Raw genomic sequence first — 18432 nt, forward strand, 5'->3', positions numbered from 1 at the left:
TTTTTTCCCCATCTGAATTTTTTTGATTTTGGCAAAAATTTCTGAACAGATAAGAGGAAGGGGAGAGGAAATAATGAGCCACTGTGAAAGGAGGAGGCAGCAAGGGAAATAGTGGGAAAATAAGTTTTTCATCTTTCCTTTCTTCTTTTTTTTTTTTTAAAGGCAAACTAATGCATACATTTATTAGGTGCTGTATCCCATGCATTTCCTTTTGGGTCTTCTTCCCAACATATCATTAAGTCAGCCTCCTTATATAGACAGCCAGATCAAGGACCTTCTATGTCAATTTGACTGTAAAAATCCGCTAATTTAATACAATGAGACCCAAATTCTGTTATTAATTACACTGGGGATTCTCTCACCTGTGTCCATGCACATTTCTCCTCCTGGCCACACACAGGAGAAAATGTTCCTAGGCCATGTATGACCTTGCTTCCTGGTTCTTCTGCAGCCAAACGGCTTAGTCTTCCATGAGAAGTCATTGCTGATTCCAGCCTGGGTTTCCCGTTCTCCACTATTTTCTGATTTCTCCTGTTGTAGACAGGCTATCTGCAAATCTGGATGAATGAAAATATGGGCTGCAGGTGCAAGCAGTTGTGCAGTCCTTGGTGCACTTGCTTTTTTATCCATCTCCTGGGTTTTCAGCAACAACTTCAGACAAATACAATTCCTAATTTTAAAATATTTTCAGCCCATTTTAAAACAAAAATTGATGGTGCAACAATGCACTCACTGAATCTGACCTCTGTGCATTCAACGGCACACAGCTACATTGTGGTTCTGAAGAGCTGCCCCTAAATACTTACAGTGGAGTCTGGGCCATGAGCTCTGAATCAAGATGATAATTTCTAAAATGTCATTGCATGTTTATCCCAGTATCCATCTTGTTCTCAAAACACTGAGTGAATCTGAATGCCTTCTCTTTGCAGGGATGTGTGTGTAAATCCAACATGTATTGGGAATTCATTACATCCTTCCTTTATAAAGCACCAGTGCACTGATAACTAGAGCCTCATCTGTGATACTTTACTCCAAGTAGAAAGTTCTGCTAGTAGTAGATTACATAAAATAGTCAAGTGTTTCCAGGGCCGGACCCTGGAGTTGTATTGCACTCCCTTGAAATCTTCAGAAATCATTTTTTTTCCCCCTGGTTCCCTAACTAGATTAGCATAACTTTTGCTTTTAATAAAAGATGCCAACAAAAGAAAAACAACAAGTGGGAATGATAGGCTCTCTAGGGCTGACTCAGACACTCTAGGAATTGGCATACACAGTATTGCAAAGACAAACGTCAGCTAATATGATTAAAAATTCATACTTTTTTTGGGTATGTGCATTTGTTATGTTTTCTTATCATGAACGTGTTAAAAGTAAAACCGTCTGAATTTTCACAACAAAGCACCTGTGTCAAGCCTGAACAAAAATCTGTTTGTAATGAGCCTCTAGGGTTGCACACTCTGTGGTAAAGAGATCACTGCAGATTGACCTTACAAACAAATCACCTGAATCTATTCTGTGCCATTGTGGCTTCTACAGTACAAAAATAAAATAAATAGATTGAACATTTCTCCTTTTCCCCCCTTCCCTTAGCTCAAAGACAAGACTAGAGAATTTCTTTGCTGCCACTCAGATAAAGGGAGATATAGCTGGGTTGTTGGGGGTTTTTTGTGGTTTTTTGTTCTCAAAAAGATAATGATTGACAATTAAGGAATCCTTTTATTCCCAGAGAGATAGGAAATGGGAAAACTGTAGATGAGAATCTTCATCCACATCTCTCCTCACCCCCTTAATTAAAGCAATGCTACAAAGTTTATTAACCACTGAACTGAAGAAAAGGAGAACAATAGAATTTTAGAGCTTGCTTTTTACATTTACCAGGTTTTCATAGGTTTTGGGGTATGTATAACCCCCACGCACCAGAAAAAGTGTGAAAACCAAAATATACCCACACCCTCCTTACTCAAAAACCTATGAAAACCTCTAGTCTCTAACAAATCTACCCAGGTATAAGTTCCTCAAGCTAAAACATACTACAGTATGTATGAGGGGAGGTTTTGGGGATAGCAACCCCTCAAGATTAGAATTAATGTAGTTGTTTCTTTGAAAGAGGAATTGTTTGAATTTTTAAAAACATCTAAATTCTTCTTCTGAAAGAGCCTTTTTATTGCACAGAAGAAATTTAAATTACTGTTCCATGGCCTCTGCTACTTTAGAGTGCCCTGATTTATAATTAAGTATAATTACCGGTTTACAGCACACTCCGTGCTATGAGAATCCTTATGATAAATCTGTTCCTGTTTCAAGAGTGCTTTGTGATCTACAGATGAAAAGTGCTCTGAGCTATACTGATGCTGAGTATTATCATTGTTGTTTGTATTGTACTTACTGGGTGGCTTCACTCAAGAGCAGTCCCTTTGTACTAGACACTGTGCAAACACATACTAGTTGACTTTCGTAGCCTCAAAGAACTTACATGCTAGTAGATCAGCTTCTGTTATGCTGAAATATACTCAGATAAAATTACATGCCATCTGTCCCAGTGGAACTTTCTCAAAAACATAGGCCCCAATTCAGCAAAGCACTTAAACTGATGCTTAGCTTTAAATTTTATTGGGACTTAAATGCATGCTTCAGTAGTTTGCTAAATTCAGGTCACAATGAGACCCTGCAAATGAGAAAGATTTTAAAGTAGTTTTTTAGTCCAAGTCTTTGAACACTTTTCGAGCACCCCCCAACACAATGGAAAGTCGGTGCCTGTGCAAGGGGCATTGTATCTTGAGTAGACAGGATGTCTCCCAGAGAGTGCTATCGCTAGGTCATCATCACTTCAGAGAATGCACCATGTGCCTCCTTTCACTGGCTGGTGTATAAGGACTCCTGCTTCCTTCCTGCCTCTGCCCATTAATTTTGGGGTGTGCACTAGTAGGGAGAAGTTCCTGCATTCAGTACTCCTGGGGGAATTCTGTGCTACTGCATGCATGCATAATTAATGAGCCCTGCAGAGTTTTAATTTTTGCACAGAAAAGTTTCTGCAGAAATGTTGCTGCAGTTCTGCCTTTTGCCCACCAGAGGGCACTGTGACAATAGAACAAAACAGCAGCTCCCTGCCAGCGAGGAAAGAAGAGTTCTGCCTTCATCGCAGCAGGCCAGGTTAAGAGACAGGGGCTATGGGGAGACAGACAGCGTGGGGTGCTGCGGGGGGGAGGGGGGGGGGGTCAGACAGGGCCTCATAAGGGATAGTGGCAGAGGACAGCCTGGGGCAGGGGCTGAATAGGAGTCGAGGCACAGGGCCACAGGGGGGAGGGAGGTTCAGGGTCACATGGGGATGGGGGAGGATGTACAGAGCCACATAGGGACAGAGGGAGGGGGTGCAGGACCACATGGGGATGGGGGGGGAGTGGGTGTCTGAGTGGGGGCACAGAGACTCATGGGGATGGGGGTATCTGAGTGGGGGTGGGGGGACACATGTGGACAGGGAGTGCAAGGACACAGAGGGGTGCAGGAACATATGGGGACAGGGCACATGTGCCTGACTGAATGGGAGAGGCTATGGGTCATCCTGGGTCTGCATGGGAGAAGCTCCCTAACAATCCTTCCCAGCCCCCAAAAAGCTCTTCCATACTTTCCCCACCCAACAACCCTCCAAGTTCACACCCAGGCTCCTTTCCAGCAATTTACTTCCCTCTCCCTCAGCTCCTCCATTACCCCTGACTCCAACAAGCCTTTGCACTGCTTCTGAGGGGTGTGTGGAAAAAAAGTTTGTGTTGTAGTTTAAATGAGTTATTACTCAGAGTTCTGTATTAATATGCCTCGTAAGGATTCTATTTGTCCAAAAAAACCCAAAAACCCCCAAAACATTTCCTGAATCTTTTTTTATTGTCTGTATTGTTACAGACATACTTGCTGACAGGTATTTTGAAATAAATGACCCAAAATAATTGAAATTGGTATGTATGTTGTGTTGTTTTGACAAATAAAATGTGCAGAATTTTAAAACGTTGTGCACAAAATATTTAATTTTTTTGTTGTAGAATTTAAAAAAAAAATTGTCGCAGAGTTCCCCCCAGGAGAATTCAAGGGGCAAGAGAGTCTGTGATTGTGTTTGGCTCCCATGGGGAAGGCTCCTTCCATTTGCTCCTGCTCACCTCTTTGAGGGCAAGATAAAACTTGATCCTAATGCATTTTCCATTTGCTACTTTTAGTTTGGGACCAAATGGCATCCTGTCAGCTGCGACCAAACATTTTTGTTGTGTGTCCAAAGCTGTGCAATTTTTCTTGTGTCTACAATGTGGAGTTTTGTTTGAATACCAAGAGACAGCGAAACATTAACATTTATCCCTAAGCTTTACTGAAGTTAATTTATAGCTCAAGGATCTACACGTTTTTATTTTCTGTCTAACTATATGATTAAACTTCATGACCTCGCAATGATTGTGACATAAAAATAAAAGTTGGTTTTGTGTGCAGATTTGGCATTGCAGATGTGTCCAAGTGAGAAATTAATTCTGACATTACTGACTCAGGTGGATAAATAGATCCTTCCTTCCTTCCAGAGAAACAATATTTACATAAGCTATAAAAGAAAAATTCTACTTAAATTATATTAAGGCTGTCACACAAATTTATGGAGGGCTATGTGGGTAATTGAAAGTGAAAGATTGTGTTTCAGCTTTAAGTCACAGTTGTAATACCTTGCCATTCCTACCACTGCCATGCCAAATAACCAAGGATATCAATGAGCTTTTAATTTTTGCATATGTGTATACACAGTGTGCAGCTAAGAACACGATTTGTCCCCTAGTTATTATGCAATCCAGTGTTTGTGACAAGGTAAAAGAAAAAACTTAAAGTTAACTTGAAGTTTAATTAAAACTCACACCAAATATTTTTTCTAGGTAATTTATTTTTGCATGCTTCTCTGATCCTCGATTTCACTGATGCAAGCAAAGGAAGTAGTGAAATAATGTATAATACTGATATCAAGTCTTGGGAAAAAAACTGAAAGGATCAATTATGCTTATGCTTATTGTCACAATTCTGCATTTATTATAACTATTTCAGAGAAGACAGAGCAAATGTGGTTACTGGATTTTGTCAAAACAACACTAGGTGAATGGAAGGGAAAGAAAAGAAAGTCTTGATCTGGCTCAAGATACTACACTCGTCCTGTCATTGAAGATTAGTGATTCAGTGGAAGAGAATTAAAGCAGGAGGAAAGAAATATGCTGTTCTCAGGGATAAATTTACTAGCAGCAATCATGTCATTAGGAAAATAAACTCTCTAAAACATCATTTTCAGTGTCATGAATCTTGAAAGGAACAAAATCTTCTCTATGGAAGAAAATAATTAAGAAGGTAAAGCAAAGGCTTTGTAAAATTATCATTGAGACCAGAATGCACCTGAAATGTTTTGTTTCTCCTGTTCTGTCCGTGAACATAAGACTGTGAACCTTTGTTGGCAAATAGTCGTGGATTAAGTCTACCATGGGCCTGCATCTAATCCAATCAAAGAGTTTCCTCAACAAACCAAAGGCTTCCCACAACTAAACAGAGGGTTCTTGTCATTCCTGGCTCCACGGCCTGCCCTACCTAACTGCGTCCTAATCTTCACTGCAGATCCCTACACACTGGCAGTGTGCTCAATCCCACTGATTCTTGGATTCAAACTACAGATGTGCTTCAACACTACTGTCCCTCCAGACACACAGGGAACCCCTTATATTTTGTGGTTTGGGGGGGCGGGGTGGAAGACGCAGAGGCTTGTTCCTTCTCAGAATACGGTGGTCACTTGGCTCCTTTTCCCTCAGGGAGCGAGAAGTGATGGGTGGTTACCTTGCCTTTTTTGTTTGTGGTAGGGATTTAGGGGGATAACTTCAGCATTGGCCACTGCACCTATCCTTCCCTCACAGGGCTAAAGCAGCTGAAAACAGCTGAAAACTTGTTAGAGCAGCTATTGCAAAGCTGGTTGGGTCAGCTCTAAACTCTCTAAAACAGTCCATTTCTACCTCATTTCTTGTTTAGATAACTGTAACTCTCTGCTCTCCAGCCTCTTTTCCTTTCACCTATACAACAAAAGTCCCCACAAGCCTATTCAACAGACTTCAGCAAAAGCTATCTTCTTTGCTCTCGTTGCCCAATTAAAATCCCTCTCAAGCTTTGTATATAATTTGACATCTTTGTCCAAAATTCCAAGACTCTGCATAGTTCTGCCCCTATATATATCAGCTTTCATCTTCTTCTGTACCCTTTCTTGTATTCTGCCAATCCCTTCTGAATCATCAAACACTCCATTTTATTTGCAGTTCCATGATGTTTCATTGATGCTTCCTATGGCTGGAAGGCTCACACTCTTTCATGTCCAATCTTTCAGTTATCAGTCCACAACTAAATATTTCATCCCTGCTCTCATATTTCAATTCATAATCCTTTAAATATAGTCCCTACTGCAGTTCAAACCATTTTATATTTCCTGCATCTGGTTGGAAATAGAAAGGTCAAAATGCAATGAGAAGTCTTTTCTTACACTACTGTTAGTTGCCAACACAGGGGAATAAGGAGTAGGAGATAGGCTTAATGATTGCCACCAGAAGGCCATGGATAGGATTGAAGGACATAGGCCCTCCCGGCTCCATAATAAGAGCAGTTTCAGCAGTGAGCTGAGAAGAGATGGAGGTATGGAAAGGAACAGTTACTCAGCTCATGAGAAGTTCTGTAGCTGACTAGTTCGGGTGAGCTAGTTCGGGTTGTGGATGATTACTTGAATTCACACACTGAAATTTTGAGGTTTATCCTTGGCAATATGATATAATTCCTCCTTTATCAAGATTGATTCATGTTTTTAAGCCAGTTGATGTCAAGACCTTGGCAGCCACAAAAGACAACTCACACTTGAAACCTCCAGTGAAAGTTTGTACATTATTCACAAATCTTACAAAATGAAAAGAAGAAACATGGCTTAGCAAACCCCTTAAACTGGTATTAAGCATAACTGTGGATTCAATTATAAAAGTTTTAAAACTATAATGGGTATCTGGAGAATTAGAAGATGACTGAGAGCATATTTTAATAACCATTATCTGAAAATGCAGTAGCCTGTGACAGATGAGCAGTTACGGATCCATTTAGTTTGATCTCTTTTTATTACTATTTGGAGAAACTGATTCAAAACAAGATGAGACAATATATACATAGAACTATTTTTATACATTAGTCTGAGCTTCATCTTAAGTGTCTGGGTTTTTTTCTACTGCAATTTTAAAATTTACAAATGATTTTTCTTTGCTTTTCAGCTGAATTTATTCTGGACGACCTGGTTTTGATCTACTGCTCTACTCTCTCTTTACTGAGCAAAACAATGGGTTTGGATAGGGAGGTATTAATAGGGTTTAAGCTATATGTAAAGGAACAATTGTGTTCTGTAATTTAAGAATAAATGTATTTTAAAATATCTCCTCTTAATAGCACCTCAAAAGATTCAGTACTTTCAGCATTTCTGTTTTCGCTGTGCATTAGTAATCTGCTCAACATTTGTGCCATCAGTCAGTCCCATCCTCTGCTGATGGTACAATTATTCACTGTCAGTCTCTATCAGACCAATCGAGCAATACCCATCAGCTAGAGTTTGCTACAGTTCTCAAAGAGTGTAATTGGAATGGGTTTAGCTCAAGAAAACTAATAGGTCACTGTTTTGCCTTTAAAACAGAGTTAGATAAGATTTGGCCTTTTAAATCCCTTTACAATTTATCTTATATATATCACCTAATATCTAAGTGCCTCAACATTTTTAATATTACTTCCCTAACCCACAAACTCTCCATGGCCAATGTATTCACTGTAGCTTCTGACTCCTCAGCCATCACCTCTCTTGGGTAGAGGCCAGGGTCTCTCCCTCCTGACTGGGATTTTTCCAAGCTGCACAGTTCCCTGCATACACCGTGATATTCCCAGCAAGCCAGACTGCCTAACAGGCCATCTTTTCTTTCTCTCCAGAGGCTACGCCCAGTATATTTCTCACAGCTATAAGTTATCACACAGCTTTTTATAAGCAATCCCATTTGTTCTTAAGGTGAAAACATTACAGATAAAACATTAAAAATAATAAAAGAACATACACTTATAAAAAACTCCAACCTCGGGCTCTGGTAAGTGTCAGTCCTTCAAAACTCACATCTGGGTTTTCCCCATGGTTAGAAGTTCATGGCTGTCTTAGAGAGAGAATTAGAACTAACAGGAATAGTTCAGTCTTTCTTTAATGCAGCGTGGGCCTTTGATCTTGGCCTTGTCTTCAGGGCATAGCTTCAAAAGAATGGGATTTTGTGTAACTAAAGGTGGGGAATTTTCATTCACTTCCCCCTAGGTATTTCCCAGGAAAAGCACTTAACATGTCCTAGTCCCGGAGTCCATTCTTGTCTGGAACATTGTTCAGTACAGTCCTCTGAACCCCCAAGTCTCACAACTCTCACATCTCTCCCTAAAGAAGTTACACACGTTCCTGGTTCCCAATGATACATAAATCAATCTGTCCCTTGGAAGAATTACTATTTGTTTAGAACAATGTGCTTGAAACTATGTGACAGAAAACACTAAAGACAGTCAGTGGCCAAGTAAAGTACAGACAAAAAGACAGATACCTGGAAGATAGGAAATCCTGGATACTACAAATGCATATATTAGAGTAGCACCCCATATCCCCAAACAGGATCAAAGCACCATTGTGTTAAACTTTTTACAAATGCCTACAAATATGTGGTCCCTGCTCCCAAGTGCTTGTTTTTTGTTTTGTTTTTAGTTATAAACTCATTTCTTGCAGGCGTCAAAAAAGTATCAGGGCTTTAACAGAGAGATGATGTCTTGGGAAATTAATCTAGATGTCATTGATTTTAATGGTGCACAAAAAGATCTTTGGTGACCTAGGACTGCAATGTATTCGCAATGATACTGACACACAGTATTTGCCACACTAAATGAGATTACTGGCCCATGTAGCTCAGCATTCTCCCTTTGGCAGCAGTCAGTACAGGAAGTTCATACATGTCAAAACCTCTCAAAAATGCAAATAACCAGCTGCCGTGTGTGTGTGTGAGTGAGTGTGTGTGTGTGTGAGAGAGAGAGAGAGAGAGAAAAAATCCTTCTCATTCCACTGTAATGGTTCTTGGGGCATCCAGGACTGAAAGTCACCTTGTTACCTCCTGCCTCCAGCAAGAGGGAGTCTTTTTTGTGGTAACTGGGTGTCAGCTCTCCCCCCGCCCACCAGCCTTTCAGCTTCTCAAGCACTCCCTCCTGGCTATGTCAGTCTTAACTTTACCTTGCAGGCTAACAATAGGTGCACCCCACATTCCCAAGACCCTTTGAATTATTCCCTTGTGTTATCCAGCCCCTGACTCTGGCTACTCACAGAAATTCCAGATCCACTGCACCAAAGGTATAGTGTACCCCAGTTTATCAGTTTTCCTAAGTTCCCCATCTTGCAGTGTGAAAGTTCAACAGTCAGATGTCCTTTTCACATACCACTTGCTTTTCCCTCCACTTCACCCCACCCACAATTTGTTGTCCAGCGAAGTCCCAGAGTCCAGGGTGCATTCAGGTAGATTAATCTCCCACACCCAGGGGATGGGATTGAGTGATGCCACCCCTGTAGCCCGCCCCCCCCCCCCCAATCAATTAGGGCATATTAAGTATAGTTGTGCTGCTCTTTAGTCATGCAATAAGGATAGCAACATTTCATTATTTGTGCATTCAAGACTTAAGTGAATTTTAATCCACAACAGCCCAAATTGATCACTTTCGCAGAGCATAGGTCTGCTAATCACCTAGGCAAAATAGACTAGTTATGTCTATGCAAATATGGTCTGCTCCTAAGGTCTCTTCCCCCAGTTTATCAACAAATAGCAGGGGAGAGCTCATTCAGACCAGTGGCTTGGAACAGATTTAAACACTACCAATAACATACCATATGTTCTCCTTTCACAGCTACATAAAGTACATAAACATGTCAACATATTGAGCATGATTTTGCAAAAATTGACAAGGTGCAGTGCTTACTACAGCCCTGATGACTCCCAGAATGTAAATGTATACAGATCTTGGCCCTAGGGTACTTGATAATTTTGTAACAAATGTGGACTTCATATTTTAAAAGGTTTTTTTTCTCTGTTTTCATGCAGGTTTACTGAATAATGATTACTATATGCTTTTGTATTTACAAAAATCTCAAAAATAGTGAACTAAAATAATACATATCCTTCTCCTATCTTACAGCTATACTTTTCAATATAAAAAAAATATTTTTTTCAAGATAAATTACCACATTATACATGTTTTCAATTTCCTGAAAAGTCAGGTAGACAATTTAGATTATAGCCCCTGGAAAGACCTCTGTTTTACAAATGACATTTATACAGCAAATATCAAAGCTGACATTTATTTTTCCAGCTTACTGGGTAATATTTTCACAAGGATGAATTGTTCTTCCGCAAATTTTCCAATGCACTACACAGAGAGATAAATAGATATGCTGTTTTCAAACAGTATGTCTATCATAAATGTTAAATGTACAGTACAATGCTGTCTGGAAAAACAGCAGGAAGTACGTGAGTCTTTTGAATGCAAAAGCATATGAAAAAGGCAAAAAAAAAAGTCAATCTTTTTGCAGTCTCAAATGTATACTCGAGCAATTAACAAGTTGCACTAGTTAGGTACAGATGTAATTGTATATGTATTACTCTAGTACCAAAAAGATATTCATTTTTATCATTTTATTGCGAGTGCCATCTCAAATTGCCAGACTAAAGGGTGTCCATCCAAGACTCTGGGCAACTTTGAAATACAACAGAACAGAACAAGAGTTATAAATCAAAGTCCTGCAAACACTTACACATATGCTTTAAGCCGCATGGACTTTAGAGTTAACCACACACTTAACAGAGATGGTCAGTAATTTATGAGTCAAATGTTTTTAGTTGGAACATAGTGATTTGGCAAAAGCATTTCACCCTGAAAAACTGGATACCTATATTTTTGGGGGGGTTGGCGGAAGTGCTTATTTAGAAGAGGATCAGCTGAATGGAGAGAAAAGGGAAGGAGCAGGGCAGGGGAGAAGAGGGTATGAGGAGCAGGTGTGGGTGAAACTAAAGTGAAGAGACTGTGAGGCAGAGACTTCAGTCAATCAGCCAATAAGCACAGAGCAAAGAACATCCAGTCAAGACTGTAGAAAGTTCTCGGACGCTATGTCTATACTTACAACAGAGTGTAGAGTACAGGCATGGCATGCCCCCCGCCCCTCCCCCAGCATAAGTATAAATAGAGGTGTAAATTGTGAGGCACTGCTTGGACATGTAGAGAGCATGTACCCTACACGCTGCCACCAATGCCTGACTGTCCAGAGGTCCCTGCTTCTGCCCTGTTGGCTGGAGTCACTCACTGGCTCCTCTCTACAGTTTTCCCACAGATCATGTGGCAACAGAAGGGGAAGAAGGGGCAACGTCAGCTGAGTTCTAGTGCCCGATGAACGTGTGGGTGTGGGATCTCCCTTGAAGAGCTCTGGATCCAAGGGGCTGCTAGGGGCAGGGAGGGTCCCAGCTAGGACCCATTTTAATCCTTCCCCCAGGGTGAAGTAGTTTCTAAAGTCTAAAGCCAGCAACCCTCTAAAGGTGTGCTCCCCCGACCTTGCTTCTAAGCCCCTTTCTCTCCACTTTGGGGACGAGGGGGGCTTAGGGATCATTGATCCCCTGTTGGAGTAATCTGGAGTGACCGGTTGATTTGCCCAGTGCAGGAGAATCCCAGTCTCCAAGAATGCGCTGGGCACACATGGTTAAAAAGATCAAATGTGGAATTGTTTATTTTTTTTAATTGTTCATAAAAACCATATTATTGTACCTGCAGTTTCTCATATATAGTGTCATATTCATGTATCGATTGTATGTAGCACCAGGGCAGATACTTGATATGTCGCATCAAGTCTGCATGCATTCTGTGAAGAGCAAGAGTGAAATTCCAATGGCAATTCTTGAAGTTGGACAGTGGCTTTGGACATGTTTTACAAATAGAGGATATATTAAAATGGATTTAAATAAAACACATTCATCCCATTTTTATATTAAAATTCAATTTCTTTTATGATGCCCCTCCTCCCCAATTTTCAGTTTTCATCATGTCACAGATCCCAATCTTTGCACGATAAAAATCTCATTAAGATGAATGGGGCCGTTCACTCCTCGCAGAGCTATTTTTTCCAGCCACCTTGCAAAATCAGAAGTCTAATAGCTCAGCTCATTATCTGAGATTATATTCACTACCATGAGGGCTAGAGACAATTTTCAACTCAACCTTAGCTATGGAGTTCTGACATAATGAAAGCAGAGTTTCCAGAATACAATTTTCTGACAAGAAAGGTGGTCGGTTGCAAATTCCATGGCTTTGGAATCCCAGAATACACTGGACCCTGATCATAATCAATACAATTTCTTTCCCTTCAACTATTTGATACTGGCTCCTTTCCTCTGAATCTCGTCTTCCTCGCCAAATCATTTAGTGAGGCCACAGCTAATCTCTGCTACAGCTGAAATTCTTTTCTCGGAAAATATCAGGATGCTACAAACCCAGGATTCTGGAATTTTTAATGACTCAATCAGACATGAGGCAGAGAAAGTGAATGAGTGGGAAAGGAAAAAGACAGGACACAACAGTTTGATAGGGTTTCCATAAAATATTAGAGTACTGTGACTTTCAACATTTTGTTAGTTTGTGGAGGTTTATATTTTTGTGTGTCAGTTGTTACCCCCTTTACAGAAATTCCTTAGTGCTCACTGCTGGGGGAGGAGAGGGTTGTATTTCTGTAATGTACTAGGATGGTTCAAGTCCATAATTTTTTTCATTAGATAAACTCCATGTTCTCCATCTTTTTCAGTTGCTAAATCTGCTGATCCCAAACAGATGGGCTTATATTTTGGCAAACACTTCATCATTCCATCTTGCAAATTTGAATTTCTTCCTGCCTACCACTAAATGAGAGAGGTTTAATTTTGATGCACAGTACTCTGAAAACAATTTATCTTTAAAGAACAATGATTGGTTTTGTTTATTTTGTTTTCAAGTTGAAATGAAAACATTCTACCTAACAAATAGCTACCAAGGATTTGCATTTGTTGTTTCCAATAAGTATTAATTTCCTTTAGATCAGTATTTCAGTCTAGAGATTAAATGCATATATTTGCTCAAAGCCCCAAGAAAGTAACAGTGGAAGTGTTGTCAGTTCATGATGGAATTATACAATACCTTATGTATATACATATATACATGGGTGTCCAGGGTAAGTTATATTCCAATGTACATTCAACATAAATCCATGCTGCTTTGCTTTCCCATGTCTCCTCTCGCACTTTTGAATCCTCTTCCATTTAAGACTTCTGCTGATGCTGTTTTCACACCTACTCATCCCAGGACCTTGCCTATTTTCCTTTCAGAGCTTTTGTGCGGTTACTCTGCCAAAACTGACCTCTCTCTTTTTACTCTGGTATCGTCTCTCTATCTAGAGCTCGGCAAAATTTTTCAGATGAATAGTCTATTCCTCTGCCTGATTCAGAGGAGGGATTGAAACCACGTATCTCCCCCACTGCCTTAATCATTAGACTATAGAGTGGTTCTCACATGCTCACTCTCTGACCCAATGGATATTCATGTATTTTTACAAGATGGAACAGCTTCATCAGGAGAGAGAGAGTAATTCACCCCCTGAATAGCCTAATATTGCTCCTGGGAGGGAGGGGGAAAACCTGAATTCAAGTTGCTGCTCCAGTGAAGGGATTCAAACCTTGGTCTCCTACATCTTGGGCAAGTGCCCTAACCACTGGACTAAACGTTATACAGAGAGTAATAGACACACACATCTTACTGGTGTGGAACAGACTTTTCTGATTTGGTGACAATTCTGAACATTTTCAGAATCAAACAGAATATTTTATACATACATTTTTCAGCTTGCTGGCCAAAGTGGCTCACCCAACTTATCTACATGTGACTACAGGCTATACTTGAAAAGATCTGTAATCTATATGTATGGTGTATGGGCTAGCCTACCCAAGCTAGCTTAATTCGAGTTAGCATGGAAAACAACAACATTGAAGATTACGGGTAGGGGTGCCCTCCAAAATCTTTTCACTATTCCTTCTAGCTAGTGCTGTGTACAGTGAAGGGATTACAGTAGACAGCTGGCTACTTTTGTGGAGGGCAAAAAATTGCTTCACAAACAGAGCCTAAAGTATTAAGGCCCTCTCTGCTGAGAGCCTTTTAAAATGTTTATTATATTCGTTGAATTCTAATAAAGTTAAATTTTGGAGCTAGATTTTCAGATTGAAGGCACAAGCTCATGCTGTCAGTCTGCAGTGCAAAAACCTGTGCATATGCAATTGTTAGAATGTGTCCACAAAACACCCTTTTGTGCCAATGGTTTGCATGTGTACAAATTCTAAAATGACATGCACACAGCTGTTAGACTAGTTACAGTCTATTACACTAGTTGATAATAGAAAAGGAATACTTGTGGCACCTTAGAGACTAACCAATTTATTTGAGCATAAGCTTTCGTGAGCTACAGCTCACTTCATCGGATGCATGCAGTGGAAAATACAGTGGGGAGATTTATATACATAGAGAACATGAAACAATGGGTGTTACCATACACACTGTAACGAGAGTGATCACTTAAGGTGAGCTATTGCCAGCAGGAAAGCTGGGCGGGGAGGAGGGGGGAGACACTTTTTGTAGTGATAATCAAGGTGGGCCATTTCCAGCAGTTGACGAGAATGTCTGAGGAACAGTGGAGGGTGGGGGGGTGGAAATAAACATGGGGAAATAGTTTTACTTTGTGTAATGACCCATCCACTCCCAGTCTCTATTCAATCCTAAGTTAATTGTATCCAGTTTGCAAATTCATTCCAATTCAGCAGTCTCTCGTTGGAGTCTGTTTTTGAAGTTTTTTTGTTGAAGAATTACAACTTTTAGGTCTGTAATCAAGTGACCAATGAGATTGAAGTGTTCTCCAACTGGTTTCTGAATGTTATAATTCTTGACGTCTGATTTGTGTCCATTTATTCTTTTACGTAGAGACTGTCCAGTTTGACCAATATACATGGCAGAGGGGCATTACTGGCACATATCACATCAGTAGATGTGCAGGTGAACGAGCCTCTGATAGTGTGGCTGTTGTTATTAGGCCCTATGATGGTGTGTTCCCCCCTCCCCCACTGTTCCTCAGACATTCTTGTTAACAGCTAGAAATGGCCCACCTTGATTATCACTACAAAAAGTCTTCCCCCCCAGCCCCCCACTCTCCTGCTGGTAATAGCTCACCTTAAGTGATCACTCTCGTTACAGTGTGTATGGTAACACCCATTGTTTCATGGTCTCTATGTACATAAATCGCCCCACTGTATTTTCCACTGAATGCATCTGATGAAGTGAGCTATAGCTCACGAAAGCTTGTGCTCAAATAAATTTGTTAGTCTCTAAGGTGCCACAAGTACTCCTTTTCTTTTTCCAAATACAGACTAACACGGCTGCTACTCTGAAACTACTTGATAATAGTCAGGCTGCTGGATACCACTTTCTGGTTATGCTGAAAAATATTGTGTCACTCTTTCTTTGTACTCCCTGGTGGCCTGCCTGTATCCATCTGTTGTCTCCTACTTAATTTGTGAACTCCTTGGGGGACCTGTCTTTTTGTTCTGTTGTTGTACGGTGCCTAACACAGCAGAGTCCTGGGCCATGACTGGGACTTCTAGGTGCTATGGTAATACAAACAATAAATAATACTAAAGACCATACACAAGTATTAGTTTCTTTTAAGTATGTGCCTGATAATTGCAGGCACAAGAAGGTGCTCATGATGGCTTACGCCCACATATATGGAGGCTGGACAGTGGCCTGGGTGAAACTTTACCCTTAATAGTCAGCATTTTGCTATTAACTTTTAGTCACGGATTACTGAAGGGATGTAGATGGCATGAATAGACAATGAAAAAGTAAAAGTTAATTTTGTGGGTGTATACATCTCACACAGAGACAAGCCAGGGTTATAGGTCAGAAGGGAGCTCATGGCTCCATTTCCAGTGACAGCTGTACTGAGCTTTACTTTGGCTTGGCTTAATATTGTTCAGAGAGTAAAAATGCGTAAGTGTGTCTGCCAAGTGATTAATACAGTCCAGAGAAAAACAGAGGGTGTGGGCTCTTCTGAAATGGTTAATGGCAATAACATCTTTATTACATCAACATGTCCCTATAATTGATGCAATTAATAAATCCATCTGTTCATTTCCAAAGATTTCCTCCTATTTATAGAGCCAGTTCATATGTTCCATTTTCGGGAGCTTAAGTATAATTTTTTTTTTTGCTTTCCCTTCTCATGTACAAACCCGCAGTTAGGTTTGCACTGCCTTTTCCAGTATGTTCATCTTGTAACTGCAGTTTGGACATAACTAGAGGAGCATTCTTCTGACTAAGGAAGCCTAACCATTTTGAGAAATTTCAGAGTAGCAGCCGTGTTAGTCTGTATCCGCAAAAAGAAAAGGAGTACTTGTGGCACCTTAGAGACCAACGAAAGTTTATGCTCAAATAAATTTGTTAGTCTCTAAGGTGCCACAAGTACTCCTTTTCTTTTTGAGAAAGTATACTTAGAACCCATTTTCCTTCCAAATCACAAGTTATTCTATTATAATTCAGAACAGGCCAATCATTATTTTTATTTCCCAAAACATCTTGAAATGTTCCAACTGTAAATCTGCAGAATATTAGATTTAAACTAGAAATGGAGACTCTGATAATGCAACTAACCCTAATATGATTCAACTCTCCAGCACAAGCAAATAAAAGGAGGAGAGGAGTGGAAAAACCCAATCTGCTTTGTACTGTTGGTTCATAACATTCTGGTTTCATATGGTTTCAGATTCACCCATGAACATTTTATACCTTTTAACTCTGCTATCCCCAGTCTTTTCTGCTTGGAGGATGTCATAGAAAACCAGCCCCAGCAGCACCCGTACACAATGATTGGACCCCTCTAAGTCAGCCCCAGAGACTGAGATACAACACTAATGAATGAACTCATACCCCTGGACAAAAGAAAGATAATTTATGCTGATACTAACTGACCTACTTTTCTATGTATATATGTGGCCTTTGACACAGTAGCCTGCCTATACCACCTATGTATACAATACATGGAGAATACCTGGCTCCATTCATATTTTGCAGACAGATTCCTGAGGATCATGCTTGAAAACTGTTTCTTTTCTCATACAGAGTCCCAGAAATAACTCATATTTCAATATCTATAAGGGAATTTAGGTCATCTGTCCAAAGGATGTAAATATCATCTATGTATCTCTGGTATATCGTTGGTTTTGTGGTGCATCTGTCCAGAATTTTTTCTTTGAGTGGTCCATGAAGATTATTATAACAAGCTATAACCCTCTTATCCTCCCATCTCCAACTTTTTATTATTCCTTTTCTCCTATGACTGGAAAGGCATTCAGAGATCACTTCACCTTGAAAGGTCCCTTGAAATGTGTGTTAACTACTTATGCTAAGCAATCTGTTGCACATTGTATTTAGAATGTGTGAGTACCTTTCTCAGACCTGAAGGAGGGCTCTGTGTAAGCTCGAAAGCTTGTCTCTCTCACCAACAGAAGTTTGGTCCAATAAAAGATATTACCTCACCCACCTCACTAGGCAGTGCTGTCAACCATCTGATACATTGTCTGAAATAAATAAGCTCTTTGATTAAAAGTAGCTGAAGTGTAATCCAGGTAAGACCAAGAGGATACTGGTAAGAACAGGAAAGCGATCCAATAATTGACTGAGACAGCGACTTTCCTCTTTGTATTTGCCTTTCAGCAATCAATATGGTCCTCAGTTTTGGGGACTTTCTTGACTTATCTCTAGGCACCCAAATATCAGTGGTAGACGGAAATAGATCTATGACAGTCTTCCATGCCTCTCTCACCTCAAATCTGGAGAACTGCAATATTCTCTAACCAGGAAGTAAAGTGGCTGTCATGCAAAAGATTCAGATGGTCCAGCATTCACCAGCTTATCCCGTGTGGAACAAATGGGAGAGAATGTAGCACCTTGGTGCCCAAACTTTCCACTGGCTCCCTCATGATGCAAGATCTGCTCTGAGGTACCAAGTTATTAATGTATTAATTACCAAGTTATTAATGTATTAATTATTAACACATTAACAATGTTATTAATTAGTGTACAGAGTTATTAATAGACAAGGACCTGACTATTATAATAGACTTTGTGCTCCATATCTAGAATTAATCAATCCACATAGACGGCCTGGTTAAAGAAAGTCATGAAAGAAGTCTCTGGTGATGGACTAAGCATAACTTTTAAGTGAAGGACACTTAGCTATGAAACTCCCTATGGCCAAAT

General features: G+C 40.1%; 1 long non-coding RNA gene across 2 annotated transcripts in view; it reads right to left on the bottom strand.

Annotated features, from left to right (window-relative positions):
• The window catches only part of LOC122464505, a 77840-nt gene that overhangs the window by 39613 nt on the left and 19795 nt on the right, over positions 1-18432 (bottom strand). For both annotated transcript variants that reach the window (XR_006288597.1, XR_006288598.1), the window contains exon 2: positions 363-557. This is a non-coding gene — a long non-coding RNA (uncharacterized LOC122464505). The remainder of the gene's footprint in view (positions 1-362; positions 558-18432) is intronic.

The sequence above is a fragment of the Chelonia mydas genome, chromosome 2 (genome assembly GCF_015237465.2).
Source record: "Chelonia mydas isolate rCheMyd1 chromosome 2, rCheMyd1.pri.v2, whole genome shotgun sequence".
In the NCBI taxonomy this organism is placed as follows: domain Eukaryota; kingdom Metazoa; phylum Chordata; order Testudines; family Cheloniidae; genus Chelonia; species Chelonia mydas.